This window comes from Mytilus californianus, unplaced genomic scaffold (genome assembly GCF_021869535.1).
Source record: "Mytilus californianus isolate M0D057914Y unplaced genomic scaffold, xbMytCali1.0.p SCAF_3, whole genome shotgun sequence".
In the NCBI taxonomy this organism is placed as follows: Eukaryota; Metazoa; Mollusca; class Bivalvia; order Mytilida; family Mytilidae; genus Mytilus; species Mytilus californianus.
In genome coordinates, this window is record NW_026262679.1 from 82,091,188 (window position 1) to 82,109,971 (window position 18,784).

At 29.2% G+C, this 18,784-nt stretch overlaps 2 long non-coding RNA genes across 8 annotated transcripts; both read left to right on the forward strand.

Moving 5' to 3' along the window:
• The first annotated feature begins 7,229 nt into the window (after positions 1-7,229).
• LOC127735213 (uncharacterized) lies at positions 7,230-15,368 on the forward strand. 7 transcript variants are annotated; one of them, XR_007998190.1, is made up of 4 exons: positions 7,230-7,406; positions 7,724-7,785; positions 8,443-8,743; positions 14,953-15,368. It is a non-coding gene; the product is annotated as an uncharacterized LOC127735213 (long non-coding RNA). The 7 variants fall into 7 exon arrangements; XR_007998187.1 differs by lacking the exon at positions 8,443-8,743 and adding an exon at positions 12,036-12,339; XR_007998189.1 differs by lacking the exon at positions 8,443-8,743 and adding an exon at positions 12,036-12,214 and having other exon boundaries at positions 14,828-15,368.
• Positions 15,369-16,113: 745 nt separating this feature from the next.
• LOC127735221 (uncharacterized) lies at positions 16,114-18,731 on the forward strand. The gene is made up of 3 exons (XR_007998200.1): positions 16,114-16,183; positions 16,505-16,568; positions 17,949-18,731. It is a non-coding gene; the product is annotated as an uncharacterized LOC127735221 (long non-coding RNA).
• The last annotated feature ends 53 nt before the right edge of the window (positions 18,732-18,784 follow it).

Genomic DNA, 18,784 nt, shown 5'->3' on the forward strand with positions numbered 1-18,784 from the left:
ATGTATGCCATTTCGTACCTCATGGAAGATTTGTGTGTATACCATTTCGTACCTCATTGAAGATTTGTATGTATACCATTTAGTACCTCATTGAAGATTTGTATGTATACCATTTAGTACCTCATTGAAGGTTTGTACGTCTACCATTTCGTACTTCGTGGAAGATTTGTATGTATGCACTTTTGAACCTCGTGGAAGATTTATATGAGTTTCATTTATTGGTTAAAATAGTCTCATTGACCTTTTGCTGTAAGGCGGTAGAGGTCACGAGAAATGCATAAAATTTGAAATTAAAGCACCTATGAGATATTATATAGGAATAAAGTCAATAAACACATTTTTTTTAAATCTAGAACTTTTTTATTTATGATATTTATTTCAAGTATTACATTTCTTAGCTAGTGCTTTAACAGTACACATTTCTGCCGATAACATTGATTTTGCATTCTAACTAATTGGATTAAAAATGTTTATTGAATACACGTGCCATTTGAAATTGCGACGTGTGCCTAAATATTGGGATAATCAATTTATTATCATACGGTGTAGTTGAACCTAAATGTATATATCATATTTTTTTAATTTCTCGAATTGAAAAAGCCACAGCAAGTTCTTTGATTGGTAACATAAGGTGCAAATTCTTATTCAAACATTTTTATTCATGGCCGCCTTCTTGTGTGAATATCAGCTTGTGCCTCTTTTTACTGCATTTCCTGACAAAAACAACCGTCAATAACTATAAAAACAGTTGCAAATAGTTATTCCTTTTTTGGTTAATTAACCTCATATTTTAAGAGTTGAAAAATTGATTAAGGATCAGTGCTGCAAACAAACAAAGTGTAATTAAAACTATTAAAGTTTGCAAGTGTTTAATCAAACCTATCATCAGTCATTATAAAATGTCTACGGCTGGATGCAATTTATTTATGTTATATTAAAAAAAAAATCATATCAAAATGTTTTATATCTTAAAAAATAATTAGAACTTCTACAAATATATGATATGAAATGGTAAACATGTATATAGTCCATGAGGTACGAAATGGTAGATGAATTTGGCCCATAGGATATGAAATGGTTTTTATCGTGGGTACGAAGTGCTGAATGTTGGGTACAAAATGGTAATTTTGGGTACGAAATGGCTAAGGTACGAAATGACTTTCTACCGGTCAATGTATAGATTAAAATTATTTTGTTTTTAAAAATGGAAATTTAATAAATTAAAAATCAGGAAGAAGATTGATTTAATTTGATTTCAACATACAAAAAGTATTCCCCATAAATTTACAATAGAACTAAATTTTTCTGGAATGCAGTAAAAAGATTTGTCCATACTTTTCAATAGTTGAATTAGGCATCTGTTAATGTCCAACACCATGGGAAGCAAAATAGAGGTTGGAGATTAACCCAGGGTATAACGCCTACTTTATATTTAAGTTATAAATTCATTATCAAAAGTGATCAATGCAGAGATTGTGATAGTTGCAATGATTTAAGATGAGGTTTTATCAAGTTGTAATTCATATCTCTATATTTACTCCACTACAGACTGTCATTTGATCAAACGATGGACAGAATTTTGTTTAGCATTGTCTTGTAGGTCTATCAGTGCTTTTTTTCATTAAAATTCTGTTTTGTTTGTTGTACTAGAGGAAGATAAAAGTAATTAAAATTAAAATTTCAGATTTATAATGAAAAAAATTTTCCTAAAATTTTCTATTTTCAATACAATGTGGTCAGATTGTAGAATAAAAGTACTTGAAATTCATTTACCCTCATGGTCTAGTGCATTCAAAGTTTCATAGCAAAACATACTTTATCTTCAGTGTTTTGGTGAAGACTAAACAAATATCAAGTTATCATTTCAGAAATACATTATGCTTGAAGCGCTGCGTCTTTACTAACATATAACAGTTGCTTATTGGTGTATAAGCTTGCAGTAGGTTTGGTTATATCTTCTGTTTGTTTCAATTGTTCTTTGGATGGTTCTTTGGTTTTTAGGTATTCAGGGTATGGTGTTTATCTTTCAAAGGATTCCATATATGTAATTCTGAAATGAAAAATATTTGATATTTTTACAGTCATAAAGATAAAAAAAAATCCAATGTTAGAGCATAAAGCTGCTTTGAACTTTGAATCTGTACAATAGACACACTTTTTTTTAATTTCTTAGTATCAAAATTTTGAAAAGCAAATATCTTAAATCAAAATTTAAATTGTATTTGACATATTATGATGCATTGGAAATGGAAAATTAGAAAACATATTTTTGTACATCAAGTTGTATTGAGGTGTAGTGAAAAATGATCCAAAAAGTTGAATTTACTTCAGCTTTTTCAAAATTGTTTTTGGGTATCTACTTCTTCAAAGCACTGATTGGTATCAAGGTAATCATGAAGTAAAAGTACATTTTTATTACATGACGAAGTTTCTGTCAAACAAAAAGTATTTTGATGTTTATTCATTATTTTTTAAAGAGGAACCAACTTCTTTCATGACTGAAAGCTTGTAAAAGTATTTAATTTTTGGTGAACAGTAATAAATCATCACTTAATGTTTTGACTAAAAAAAAAAATTAAAATAATTTTAATAACTTCCAATACCTAAACAAACTTCATTCTGAGTTATTTGAAACTATCATCATCTCCAAGAGTTATTTCGAGTTATCAATCCTGATACAGTAGTTATCTCTATTTGCTTCAAAAATCTCAACAGTGGGTTAATTTTCAACTCTTACCTCGGGACACTAGGCTTTCAATCAGACATTGATTGATTACTTTAATTAACTATGGTTTTGACAAATTCTCCATACAAGCTTAACAATTTTTTTTTTGTCAAAGACTTAAAGGGGCACTAGCTGTCAACTTCATGTTCACCGATTTGACTCAAATTCTCATATTTGATTTATAACAATGTAAAACATTTATCCAAACTATTAAAAGTCTAAAATAAACAGTTAACAGGACATGGGCATGATAACACGTAGCTTCGTTTCGTGTGTATTTTAGTCTAGATGCCATCTAATTAACTATCGAGTTGACCTCAAAAGTCATCCGATGACCATATAAGCCATGTAAACATAAATAAAGATATAAATAGATTAAGCAAACTCATGCTATTGGATTTTTCTAGGTCTGTTTAATTTCATATTATAGATTAAAAATATATGTTTATCATCGCTTTTATCTGTATAAGAATGATTTTTTGTGGATCAGATCAGTCAATCAAATGATTTACCTTTGTTTCACTTTCAATGTTGACATTCTTTTCCTTTAAATAACTTTACACATACAATTCACATGTTATCCATCTCTAGCTGAGGGGTTAAATTGAAGTTCACATGAATACGGATTCAATGAGGTCGAATTATTCACTTGCAAGTGAATAATTCATCATCAATGTTTCTTAGCTTATTTTGACAAAATTGAACCATACTGGCGGCTAAAAGCGAATAATTATTTCACTATTTCACTTTCATTAATGATTGAACAAAAAAAAATCATATATATATATATATAAGATTTTTTATATATCTCGTAGCTGGTGCCCCTTTAAATTTATTGTTTACCTGAATCCACAAAAAATGAGTAACACGTGAATAATAATGAATCCACAGTATTCTATTTTTGCTTACAACATGCTCATAATCGAGTTCCATCATAAAGCTAGAAATGTTCTATGGTGATAACTCTGCTTCAAATTGTGATTTCAAGATTCTAAAAATTAGTTTTGGAAACAGGCAATTTTCTTTGTCTTCTGTGCCCGTTTGGCGGCAGATTTGACTAAAATCATAAGTAACTATTTTGCATATTATTATCAAAGCCTAATTGACAATTTGTATTAATGTATTAATTTTATTTGTTAATATCCATTTAAAAATTGCTCATCATGATTTGTAGAAAAGTTTTGTAAAATTTAAGCTTTTCTTTTTAAAATTTTCCTGTTTAATAAAATATTTCTCTTTTTAACTCCCCAAGCCATTCTGTGATCAATAAATTAAATGATATCAAACCATATATATTTTTTTTTGTCTATCTAATAAAATTCTTGAAACAATGTAATCAAAAGTAATGAGAGTCAGCAAGATCATTTCAAGATCACAAAAAAAGAAGCTGAATACTGGTCCATTTATATCTTTTCATCTTGTGTACATGATTGTACCACACAAAAATTTTCAAATGAATGTGCATTTACTATTTGAATTGTCATTAGTTTGTTGAAATATGAAGTTCATTTTATACAATTCAGATCTTTTATTGAAATAGGTATTAGATTGATCTTAACTGTATCCTATTTTATGAATTGCAACAGAATCAAACTATTTTATCTTTTTCAAATAACATTGCAAAATATTTTGCAATGATGGGTATTTGGTAATTATAATATAGGTAAAGCACTTGCCATCATGAAATACTATATAGAAAAATGAGTAAAACATAATTTTTAATACTTAACTGCAGTTATTTTTAGTTTAATCCATTTTGAAACTCATGGCCAGTCCAAGAGGAATCTGCAAGATTTACTCTTAGCAGGGATCCCACATTTGCCTCATTAGTTTTCTAAAATTGCCTGTTTATAAATTTTGAAATTATAAAGAAACTAAGGTTTCAACTCCCTCAGGCAAAGTTGACCTTAGATGGATTTGGCTATTTGTTTTAAGTATTTTTGTCATATAGCTCTTCAACTGTTTCGGTACTTATACATCCCAAGGATTTCAAATGTTTGGCTTTGAGCGTTCCTGATGAAGGTAAATCCAGAAAAGCACTTCGGACGCATGAAATTATTAAACGTGTTGTTTTCAATTTTTTTCAAAGAATTTCCCATAGTCCATAGTTATGCATATTAATGGAACTGCTTCCATTATAATTGAGATCCTTTTAAAGATTCCCAACATTTTTTTAAGAATTGCATGCAATCAGTTCTATTAATCAAGCAGTTTTAAGATTTAAATTGGACCCTGTTCCAGACTTCGGGGATTTCACTTAATGAAGTTTATTTCAGATTTAACTGGGAATATTCTTTTTTTTTCCCAATAGCAAGAATGAGCTTTGTCTTGTAAGTATATATATTGACTGCAGCTGGTTCTGTTTTGACTGTTATCCTTTAAAGGAACCAGTGGTTCCCTAGAGTTACATCGTGTCAGTCTCTATCAATGTCAAGATATCAGTGATTTTCCTTCTTTTCCAACAGAAGTCATTGGAACAAGTCTTGTGAAAGATGAATTTTGATATCACCATCAATATGCTATCAAACATAATTTGGGAACAAAATCATCACTTTTTGAATTGTAAATTTTGGTACATTGTATTATATTTTTCAAGTATTATAGTTTATAAAACAAAATTTATTAAAAGTATCACGTGCAATTTGAATTTTGAAAATTATTTTTATTATATAAAGAATCAGTATTTTTATCATTTCTTACAGTTTGCAATTTTTCTTACTAGATTTTTAAATTCATAGATTTCTTACTTCATAGAACCATTTTGCAGCATATTTGTATATTTTTATGTCAGTGTTTCTTCAAAATGTACCACCGAAACTTAACAGAAAGATCGCACAAAAGTTGCGAATCTGCTATTATGGTATTATTATTATTATGGATTTGCTTGAGGAATTTTTCCCCATTTTTCTAAAAATTCTAAAATTTGTGAACTTTGGTGAATAGTTGTCTCATTGCCAAGCAATCATACCACACCCTAAAAATTCTAAAATTTGTGAACTTTGGTGAATAGTTGTCTCATTGCCAAGCAATCATACCACATCTCCTTATTTTTATATTAATAATTTTTTTATCAAAATTTACTAAGACAGTACCAATAGTGTGTAATTAACTCCTGCAGTTTTCAATCTTTGTCTTTGAAACTTCACACAATGATCACACAAATATTTAAGTTGTACACTCGGCACTATGGATTTGTTTGGTTATTTTTTTCCTATTTTTCCCCGACTTGGAAATTTAGTAATTTTTCATCTAAAAATTAAAAAAAAAAATGGTAGTTTTTTTACCCATATCTTTGGAACTTCAGAGAGTTTGCAAATCTATTGAGGTTGATTGTCATCCCCTGTTTTTACACTTTTCATTTCAATAATTTTAAATTTCAGTATAGACCATTCTCCATTTTATAAGAACTGCACACAACTCAGCCATTTGAGGCTTTATCAATTTTTGGAATATACATGGCTACTTTACCATGAGAATTGAGCACACATTCACACATATGTACACGAGAAGTAAACCTTAAAGGAAGAGGTATTCTTTTAAACTATGCTTCAAAATATTAAAAAATGTTGGTGATTAATAGATGTTAGAGCCTCCTCATGGGGTTTTTGATTATGTGATTACTTGGCTGTTTTTATAGTGATTATTTGATTACCAGACCAAATATTTCATGATTATTTGATTATTTGATTATCTAGGACTGTATTTTTGATTATTTGATTATCTTGTTTAAAAAAAATAATTCATGATTATGTCATTATATTGGCAAAAAAATGTGATTATGTGATCACTTGGACACCCCCATGAGGGGCCTCATGTTAGGCTATACCGTCTTTTTTTATTACATTTTATAAGTATTTACATATCAAATGTCTTTTAACTGATATATAAGCTATTTAGAGCTCTAAAAAAAATGTAAACATAAATCTAAATAAAACTTTTAATGGGTGGAAGAAATTGTGGGGGTACTGAAAACATTCTGTAAATTTTTAAAGTACAGGTTACCTGTTTAAAAGCACATCTGGTAGTTTACAAAATTTTATGACTGAATTTAATAAATTGTTTGTATTTAACATCGAGAATGATTGGAAAACAAAAATATTGAGATGCCTTGGAACATTCTAGTGACAAATGTATATTTCATTGAAAACTATGGATACAAAGGACATTTTATTAATTGGATAACATGGATTCAGTGAACTGATTAGCATGAAAAACTATGATAAAAATCATATAACAGCAGCCTGGAGAGCAGCTCCAAGGAAGATGGTTGATTAAATCTTCCAACCAAGTCTGAGGCTTTAACAAGAAAATAAAAAGGCAAGATTATTAAGGCCAAGCAATTTCTATACATTCTCAGAAAAATTGATAAAAAAGAGCACATTAAGTCGAGTAGCACCCTCATTTTCTGCATTCAAAACACCATCGACTAATTAACTGACCAGTTTATTATTTTAAGATACCAGCAATAGTAAATTTAACTTCAAGGGAGACAAGTACAATTAACAGCAAAATTTTATTATTCAATGGTAACTTTATGTTAAATATGCAAATGATTTTTGTGCTGTTGAAATTCAAATCGTACACTTTTAAAACCAATTTTTATTACTTTTTAGGTTCTTTCTGTGACATGTTTTCATGGTGTGGGAATAAGACTTGGTGGTCTAAAACAGCTAATATGTAGGTAGGCACCAGTATGTTATTCCATGTTAAAAAAATAACCAATGTATTATAAAAGATATCGTGCTCTTCTAGACTTGAAAGTTTATACAAGTTTGGTCAGAAATCTTCTCTTTTGGTTCACCAGTAATATTATATGAGTAGATTTAAAGATTCAAATTGATTATGTAAAAGTTGGTTGTGTTGATGGATTGCTGTCTTATCCATATGTTTTCAATATCTATTACACATTTATAGACTATTTTTTATTCAATATTCATACAGTATACCAACATTGATCCTTTTAAACAATTTTGAATGACTAAGCATTTTATATTTCAGGTTAGCATCACAGCTTGTCTTAGGATTGAGGCTGGGAATGGTCATTGGAGCTGAAATTTATGGTAAGAACCAATACGTAGACTTATGAGCTATTCATCCAAGAAAATGTAAATGCTCAAGATTTTTATTATGCACAAATGTAGATCTTGAATTAAAATGTTTTATTTAGTTATAATTGAATATATAATCTGGAAGGAGGTATTTAGATAAATAAGGGAAGTCAAAACTTATAATTTAGGAAATCTTATTTCTGGTTTTTGTTATCTCCATATATAAAAATAAAGAGATGTGGTGGGATTTCAATGAGTCAACTACTAACCAGAGACCAAATGATATGGATGTAAGCAGCTAAAGGTCACTGTATGGTATTCAACAATGAGCAAAACCTATACTGTACAGTTGGCTATAAAAGTCACAAACATAACAAAATGTGAAACAATTGAAACGTCAAAAGCAACAGCCTGATTTATGATAAAACAATGAAGGAAAAAAAAAATATGTCAGACATTAACCAACAACTTGTTTTTTATCTTTTTTTCCTGATAAAGAATGGTAGTTTAAAATTCAGGTCAACAAAATATCTTTAAAAAGAAAAGTAAAAGAAATATTATATGCATCATAATTGTAATGTCCAGTTAATTATTCTTTTGCTTTAAATATTGTTTCAATTTTCATATAGTTTTGACAGATATGTTTACGAATGTATATTTCTTTTTCAGGTAACTTTTACTGTGGCTGCATAAAATGATTGTGTGGTATAACTATAAAAAAAAAATGTAATTCAGACAATTTTTGTGTATGTTTAAGAAAATGTGTATATTTTTTTGCCAAAAAAAAAAAAAAAAAAAAAAATATGTAAAGGTTCTCCATTTTTAACAGGATTGGGAGTTGTAGATTAAATTGTATTTGAAATTTTGTACTTTGAAAAATGTAGTGAAACTGACCCATTTTACTGTAAGATCTACTTTAGATACCAGTATATTAATAATGGTTCATATCTAGTCAAAACACTTTCAGTAGGTTAAGAATGGAGATTCTAAAAAGAAAAAGAGAAAAAAAGAAAAAGAAAAAAATGAAAACAAAAAATGTTATTTATTGCAATGTATTTTTTTGATTTTCACGAATTTATAGATACAGGCTAGTGATACAGTAGTTGAACTACTTGGACCACTCTGCCACAGAGGTGAGATTTTAGTACAAAAATGTACTTATTATATTATTGAAATGTGTTGGATTTTTGTTATTGAATTATTTTTTAATGTTTATTAATCTTTTTTTGGTAATTTTGTTCAATGTAGCAAGGATGTGGAGTCTTAACAGGGTGAAAGTTATGTCAAAGGGAGGTAATTTATTATACCCCTGTTAACCTCCCTCAGTGCTAGCTTTTATTTTACTTGGATATTTATGTTTGTATAACTTTTTTTTTAAATATCAGATGTATACTAGCTAATATTGACTATTATTTAGAGCTCTGTAATTAAAAAAAAAATTGTAAGCAGAGCTCTATATAATAGATATGTAGGGTGGGAGAAATCATGGGTAACTAAAAATGATTTGGTGTTATTTTTCAAAAAGGTTCTTAGTTGAAAGTGCATCTGATATTTTTTATATACATACTTTTATTTCGAAAAACAAATGGACAAAAATAGATTGACAAGAAGATGAGTACACCCACCTTTGCAGCCAGCAGAGTAGCTCCATGGAAGATGGTTAAATAAATCTTCAAACAAGTCTGAGGCTCTAATTAGAAAATAATGAGGCAAGTTTATTTGAGCCAAACAATTTCTATACATTCTCTAGATATATTTGATAAAAAGAGGATATTTAGACAAAAAGCATTCTTATTTTCTGCATGAAAAAACACCATTGACTAATTCATTTACAATTTTATTATTTCAAAATACCAAGTACATGAACAAGGGTTTCTATTAAAATAGCAATAGTAAATTAACTTCAAGGGGAGACTATTACAATTAACAGCAAGATTTTCTTAACCAATGGGAGACAATTCATTGTTAAATATGCACTCGATTTTTGTGTAGTTGAAATTCAAATCATTAAATTGACCGTTTTTCCATCTTTTATATTAATTTTATAAAATGGTGTTGATGTTATATTATTGTGTACATGTAAGAAATCAGAACAATATTTAGTTAATTTTATGTTGACAGAAAAATGGATTTGTAAAATTATATAATGTGTCAAATTTTTATTTCTTTTTAGGGTTCTTTCTGTGACATGTTTCCATGGTGTGGGAATAAGGCTTGGTGGTCTAATACAGCTAATATGTAGGTAGGTACCAGTATGTTATTCCATGTTAAAAAATAACCAATGTATTATAAAAGATATTGTGCTCTTCTAGGCTTGAAAGTTTATACGCATTTGGTCCGAAATCATCTCTTTTGGTTCACCAGTAATATTATATGAGTAGATTTAAAGATATAAATTGATTATGTAAAAGTTGGTTGTGTTGATGGATTGCTGTCTTATCCATATGTTTTCAATATCTATTACACATTTATAGACTATTTCTATTCAATATTCATACAGTATACCAACATTGATCCTTTTAAACAATTTTGAATGACTAAGCATTTTATATTTTAGGTTAGCATCACAGCTTGTCTTAGGATTGAGGCTGGGAATGGTCATTGGAGCTGAAATTTATGGTAAGAACCAATATGTAGACTTATGACCTATTCATCCAAGAGAATGTAAATACTCAAGATTTTTATTATGCACAAATGTAGATCTTGAATTTAAATGTTTTATTTAGTTATAATTGAATATATAATCTTGAAGGAGGTATTTAGATAAATAAGGGAAGTCAAAACTTTTAATTTAGGAAATCTTATTTCTGTTTTTTTGTCTAGCCTTGAAGGAGTCAAAAAGCGAGACATAGGTATGCTGTTTCCGGCGGCGGTGGCGGCATCAACAATGTATTAGTTTGTGATTAGGTCTAGTTCATGGTGACCTACTATTGGTAGGTCAATGATATTTGGTATGCAGTTGTATTATTATTGGCACATCTCATTACCATGGAGATTATTTGGCCCCGCCCCCTCAGTCAAGGTCTATTGACTTTGAAACTTTGCTTAGTTTACATGTATTAGTTTGTGATTAGGTCAGTTTATGGGGAACCACAAGTGGTAGTTCAATGATATTTGGTATGCAGTTGTATTAACATTGGCACATCTCATTACCATGGAAATTATTTAGCCCGGCCCCCTCAGTCAAGGTCTATTGACTTTGAAGCTTTGCTTAGTTTACATGTATTAGTTTGTGATTAGGTCAGTTTAAGGGTAACTGTTAGTGGTAGGTCAGTGATAATTGGTATGCAGTTTTATAAGCATTAGCACATCTCATTTCCATGGAGAATATTTGGTCCTTACCCCTCAGTCATGGTCTATTGACTTTGAAACTTTTGCTTAGTTTACATGTATTGGTTTGTTATTAGGTCAGTTCAAGATGAACTGCTAATGTTAAGTCAATGATATTCGGTTTGCAAATGTATTGGCATTTGCAAGTTTCATTTCCATGGAGATTATATAACCCCACCCCCTAATTATGGTTCATTGACTTTGAAACTTTTACATAGTTTACAAGTTAATGTTTGTGTTTAGGTTTTGTTTAAAGGGAATGACTTATGAAAAGTCAATGGTATTTGGTTTGCAGTTGTATTAGCATTGGCACATCTCATTTCCATGGAGATTGTTTAGCCCTGTACCTTCAGTCATGGTTCATTGTCTTTGAATATTTGCATAACTTACATGTTAAAGTATTGCTATTTTAATTTCAACATTTGCATTATCAAAATAACAAATAGGCAAGACATATCTCTGTGTTAACATTTTATGTTATCTCCATATATAAAAATAAAGAGATGTGGTGTGATTGCAATGAGACAACTACCAACCAGAGACCAAATGATATGGATGTAACCAGCTAAAGGTCACTGTGTGGTATTCAACAATGAGAAAAACCTATACTGTACAGTTAGCTATAAAAGTCACAAACATTACAAAATGTGAAACAATTCAAATATCAAAAGCAACAGCCTGATTTATGATAAAACAATGAAGGAAAAAAAAATAAGTCGGCCATTAACCAACAACTTCTTTTTCATCCTTCTTTCCTGATAAAGAATGGTAGTTTAAAATTCAGGTCAACAAATATCTTTAAAAAAAAGTAAAAGAAATATTATATGTGTCATAATTGTAATGTCCAGTTAATTATTCTTTTGCATTAAATATTGTTTCAATTTTCATATAGTTTTGACAGATATGTTTAAGAATGTATATTTCTTTTTCAGGTAACTTTTACTGTGGCTGCATAAAATGCTTGTGTGGTATAACTACAAAAAAAATGTAATTCAGACAATTTTTGTGTATGTTTGAGAAAATGTTTATAATTTTTTGCCAAAAGAAAAAAAAAAAAAAAAAAAAAAATATTGTAAAGGTTCTCCATTTTTAACAGGATTGGGAGTTGTAGGTTAAATTGTATTTGAAATTTTGTACTTTGAAAATGTAGTGAAATTGACCCATTTTACTGTAAGATCTACTTTAGATACCAGTATATTAATAATGGTTCATATCTAGTCAAAACACTTTCAGTAGGTTAAGAATGGAGATTCTAAAAAGAAAAAAGAAAAAAAATGAAAACAAAAGAAAACAAAAAAGAATGTTATTTATTGCAATGTATTTTTTTGAGTTTCCCGAATTTAGAGATACAGGCTAGTGATACAGTAGTTGAACTACTTGGACCACTCTGCCACAGAGGTTAGATTTTAGTACATGTACAAAATGTACTTATTATATTATTGAAATGTGTTGGATTTTTGTTATTAAATTATTTTTTAATGTTGATTATTCTTTTTTTGGTATTTTTGTTCATTGTAGCAAGGATGTGGAGTCTTAACAGGGTGAAAGTTATGTCAAAGGGAGGTAATTTATTATACCCCTGTTAACCTCCCTCAGTGCTAGTTTTTATTTAACTTGGATATTTACGTTTGTATAACTTTTTTTTTTTAAATATCAGATGTATACTAGCTAATATTGACTATTATTTAGAGCTCTGTAATTAAAAAAAAAAATGTAAGCAGAGCTCTAGATAATAGATATGTAGGGTGGGAGAAATCATGGGTAACTAAAAATGATTTGGTGATATTTTCAAGAAGGATCTTAGTTGAAAGTGCATCTGATATTTTTTATATACATAATTTTATTTCGAAAAAACAAATGGACAAAAATAGATTGACAAGAAGATGAGGACAGCCACCTTGGCAGCCAGCAGAGTAGCTCCATGGAAGATGGTTAAATAAATCTTCAACCAAGTCTGAGGCTCTAATTAGAAAATAATAAGGCAAGTTTATTTGAGCCAAACAATTTCTATACATTCTCTAGATATATTTGATAAAAAGAGGATATTTAGACAAAAAGCATTCTTATTTTTTGCATGAAAAACACCATTGACTTATTTATTTACAATTTTATTATTTCAAAATACCAAAGTACATGTACAAGAGCTTCTATTAAAATAGCAATAGTAAATTAACTTCAAGGGGAGACTATTACAATTAACAGCAAGATTTTCTTAACCAATGGGAGACAACTCATTGTTAAATATGCACTTGATTTTTGTGTAGTTGAAATTCAAATCATTAAATTGACTGTTTTTCCATCTTTTATACTAATTTTATAAAATGGTGTTGGTGTTATATTATTCTGTACATGTAAGAAATCAGAACAATATTTAGTTAATTTTAGGTTGACAGAAAAATGGATTTGTAAAAATTATATGTGTCAATTTTTATTTCTTTTCAGGGTTCTTTCTGTGACATGTTTTCATGGTGTGGGAATAAGACTTGGTGGTCTAAAACAGCTAATATGTAGGTAGGTACCAGTATGTTATTCCATGTTAAAAAATAACCAATGTATTATAAAAGATATGGTGCTCTTCTAGGCTTGAAAGTTTATACGCATTTGGTCAGAAATCTCTTTTGGTTCACCAGTAATATTATATGAGTAGATTTAAAGATTCAAATTGATTATGTAAAAGTTGGTTGTGTTGATGGATTGCTGTCTTATCCATATGTTTTCAATATCTATTACACATTTATAGACTATTTCTATTCAATATTCATACAGTATACCAACATTGATCCTTTTAAACAATTTTGAATGACTAAGCATTTTATATTTCAGGTTAGCATCACAGCTTGTCTTAGGATTGAGGCTGGGAATGGTCATTGGAGCTGACTTTTATGGTAAGAACCAATACGTAGACTTATGACCTATTCATCCAAGAAAATGTAAATACTCAAGATTTTTATTATGCACAGATGTAGATCTTGAATTTTAATGTTTTCTTTTAGTTATAATTGAATATATAATCTGGAAGCAGGTATTACGATAAATAAGGGAAGTCAAAAATTTTAATGTAGGAAATCTTATTTCTAGTTTTTGTTATCTCCATATATAAAAATAAAGAGATGTGGTGTGAATGCAATGAGACAACTACCAACCAGAGACCAAATGATATGGATGTAAGCAGCTAAAGGTCACTGTGTAGTATTCAACAATGAGCAAAACCTATACTGTACAGTTAGCTATAAAAGTCACAAACATTACTAAATGTGAAACAATTCAAACGTCAAAAGCAACAGCCTGATTTATGATAAAACAAAGAAGGGAAAAAAAAAAAAATAAGTCAGACATTAACCAGCAACTTGTTTTTCATCTTTTTTTCCTGATAAGGAATGGTAGTTTAAAATTCAGGTCAACAAATATCTTTAAAAAAAAAGTAAAAGAAATATTATATGCATCATAATTGTAATGTCCAGTTAATTATTCTTTTGCATTAAATATTGTTTCAATTTTCATATAGTTTTGACAGATATGTTTACGAATGTATATTTCTTTTTCAGGTAACTTTCACTGTGGCTGCATAAAATAATTGTGTGGTATAACTATTAAAAAAAAAATGTAAAACAGACAATTTTTGTGTATGTTTGAGAAAATGTTTATAATTTTTCGCCAAAAAAAAAAAAAAAAAAAAAAAAATATTGTAAAGGTCCTCCATTTTTAACAGGATTGAAAGTTGTAGGTTAAATTGTATTTGAAATTTTGTACTTTGAAAATGTAGTGAAACTGACCCATTTTACTGTAAGATTTACTTTAGATACCAGTATATTAATAATGGTTCATATCTAGTCAAAACACTTTCAAAAGGTTAAGAATGGAGATTCTAAAAAGAAAAAGAGAAAAAAAGAAAAAGAAAAAAATTGAAAACAAAAGAAAACAAAAAAGAATGTTATTTATTGCAATGTATTTTTTTGAGTTTCATGAATTTATAGATACAGGCTAGTGATACAGTAGTTGAACTACTTGGACCACTCTGCCACAGAGGTGAGATTCTAGTACAAAATGTACTTATTATATTATTGAAATGTGTTGGATTTTTGTTATTAAATTATTTTTTAATGTTTATTGATCTTTTTTTGGTATTTTTGTTCAATGTAGCAAGGATGTGGAGTCTTAACAGGGTGAAAGTTATGTCAAAGGGAGGTAATTTATTATACCCCTGTTAACCTCCCTCAGTGCTAGCTTTTATTTTACTTGGATATTTATGTTTGTATAACTTTTTTTTTAAATATCAGATGTATACTAGCTAATATTGACTATTATTTAGAGCTCTGTAATTGAAAAAATAATTGTAAGCAGAGCTCTAGATAATAGATATGTAGGGTGGGAGAAATCATGGGTAACTAAAAATGATTTGGTGAAATTTTTCAAAAAGGTTCTTAGTTGAAAGTGCATCTGATATTTTGTATATACATAATTTTATTTTTGAAAAACAAATGGACAAAAATAGATTGACAAGAAGATGAGTACAGCCACCTTGGCAGCCAGCAGAGAAGCTCCATGGAAGATGGTTAAATAAATCTTCAAACAAGTCTGAGGCTCTAATTAGAAAATAATGAGGCAAGTTTATTTGAGCCAAACAATTTCTATACATTCTCTAGATATATTTGATAAAAAGAGGATATTTAGACAAAAAGCATTCTTATTTTCTGCATGAAAAACACCTTTGACTAATTTATTTACAATTTTATTATTTCAAAATACCAAGTACATGAACAAGGGTTTCTATTATCATAGCAATAGTAAATTAACTTCAAGGGGAGACTATTACAATTAACAGCAAGATTTTCTTAACCATTGGGAGACAACTCCTTGTTAAATATGCACTTGATTTTTGTGTAGTTGAAATTCAAATGTTATATTATTGTGTACATGTAAGAAATCAGAACAATATTTAGTTAATTTTAGGTTGACAGAAAAATGGATTTGTAAAATTGTTATATAATGTGTCAATTTTTATTTCTATTTAGGTTCTTTCTGTCACATGTTTCAATGGTTTGGGAATAAGACTTGGTGGTCTAAAACAGCTAATATGTAGGTAGGTACCAGTATGTTATTCTATGTTAAGAAAGTAACAAATTGATATAAAAAATATTATGTGCTATAACCTTGATGGTTTATACGAGTTTGGTAAGAAATCTACTCTTTTCTTTTATCAGTTTTATGAGTAGATTTAAGGATCTGAATTGATTATATAGAAGGTTGTTGGATTGCTGTCTTATTGATATGTTCTTTACATGTACTACATATACAGTATATATAACCCATTTCTATATAATAAAGATACAGTATACCAACACAGTATGACAACAGTGATCCTTTTAAACAATTTTGAATAACTTGGAATTTTTTATTTCAGGTTAGCATCACAGCTTGTCCTTAAGGATTGAGGCTGGGAATGGTCATTGGAGCTGACTTTTATGGTAAGAACCACACCTTACATTTTAATGTTTTTCTTAAGTTATAATTGTATATATGATCTGGAAGGAGCTAAATAAAGAATTGGAAAACTTTAATTTAGGAAAAATCTGTTTTTTGTTATCTTAAATAGTCCCTATATATAAAAATAAAGAGATATGGTATGATTGCCAAAGAGACATTTGACTCGGACTTCTTTTAAACTGAGTTTTACCTAGTGTATTGCTATGTGTTTCTTTATTCTACATTGGCTAGAGGTATAGGGGGAGGGTTGAGATCTCACAAAACATGTTTAACCCCGCCACATTTTTGCGCCTGTCCCAAGTCAGGAGCCTCTGGCCTTTGTTAGTCTAGTATGTTTTTAAATTTTAGTTGATTTATGTTTTGGAGTTTAGTGTGACGTCCATTTTCACTTAACTAGCACACAATTTTATTTAGGGGCCAGCTGAGGACCACCTCCGGGTGCGGGATTTTCTTGCTGCATTGAAGACCCATTGGTGGACTTCGGCTGTTGTCTGCTCTTTGGTCGGGTTGTTGTCTCTTTGACATATTCCCCATTTCCACTCTCAATTTTATTTATCAACCAGAGACCAAATGACATGGATGTAGGCAGCTTTCAAAAATGAGCAAAATCTATACTGTATAATAAGATATAAAAGGCCCCAACATGACAAATTGTGAAACAATTCAAATGAGAAAACGAACAGATATATGATAAAACAATAAACAAAAAACAAATATATGGGACATCAACCAACGACTTGTTTTTCATCCTTTTTATGCCCTTGACGTAGCGCAGGCGGCATTAAGTTTACCATAGTACATCAGTACATCCGTAAGTCCCGAAATTGGTTTCCCTTCTCTAACTTTAGTTTGCCTCAACCTAATGTTATGACACTTATACACTATGCTTATTACCACAAAACACAGATGAAGTATGAATTATGGTGGTGTCACTTTTACCGTTCTAGAGTTATGCCCCTTTTAAAATGGAAAAATTGCTGAATTTTTAGTTTCTGTTCTCTAACTTAAGTTTGCCTCAACCAAATGTTATGAAACTTATACACAATGCTTATTACCACAAAGCTCAGATGTAGTACGAATTTTGGTAGCGTCTTTTTTACCGTTCTTGAGTTATGTCCCTTTATAATATTATATGCAAGCTGGTGCATCACCTGTGTCCCATGGACACATTCCCCATTTATTTTCCTAATAAAGACTAGTAGTTTAAAATTTATGGCAACAAATTACTTTGAAACAAATAAAAGAAATGTTATATGCATCATTATTGTAATGCCTTTTTATTATTTCTTTTGCATTAAATATTGGTTATATTTTGATATAGTTTTGACAAATATGTTTAAGAATTTCTATTTCTGTTTCAGGTAACTTTTTCTGTGGCTGCATCAAATAATTGTGACGTATAACTGTACCAATAAAGAATGTAATTCAGACAATTTTTGTGTATGTTTGAGAAAATGTTAATATTTTTTTACATAGAAAAAAAAAAAAAGAAAAAAGAATTGTGCAAAGATTCTCCATTTTCAACAAGATTGGAAGTTATAGGTTAACTTGTATTTGAAATTCAAAATTTCATTATTTTTTTTTCCATTAAAGCCCCATGGCAATATTTTGGTAGCTCTACTCATGTCCATTAGTGTCTTCACATATTTTTGTCATTCTTATGGATAAGGAACTGGTTTTTGGTATGAAGTACTTCGCACTTTGAAAATGACGTGAAACGGACTTATTTTACTTGAAGACCTACTTTAGAAATATCAATATTTGTCCTTATCTAGTTAAAACACTTCCAATAGGCTAAGAATGGAGTATCTAAAAAAAAGAATGAAAAAAAACCTTGTTATTTTATTGAAATGTATTGTTAGATTTATATTTTTTCTAATTTTTTTGTTATTTTTAGCTGAATTTGTAACCAAGCATAATAAATTTTAAAGAATATTTTACAATAGTTGAAGAACATCTTGGTGAAATGTGTTGGATTTTTGTTATTGAATTATTTTTTAATTTTGATTATACTATTTTTTGTACTTTTGTTAAATATAGCAAGGATGTGGAGTCCTAACAGGGTGAAATTTAGGTCAAAGGGAGGTAATTTATTATACCCCTGTTAAACTCCACATACTTGATATTCCCTCAGTGATAGTTTTTTTTTTAATATCAGATGTATACTACCTAATATCAAATATTATAAATATTTAGA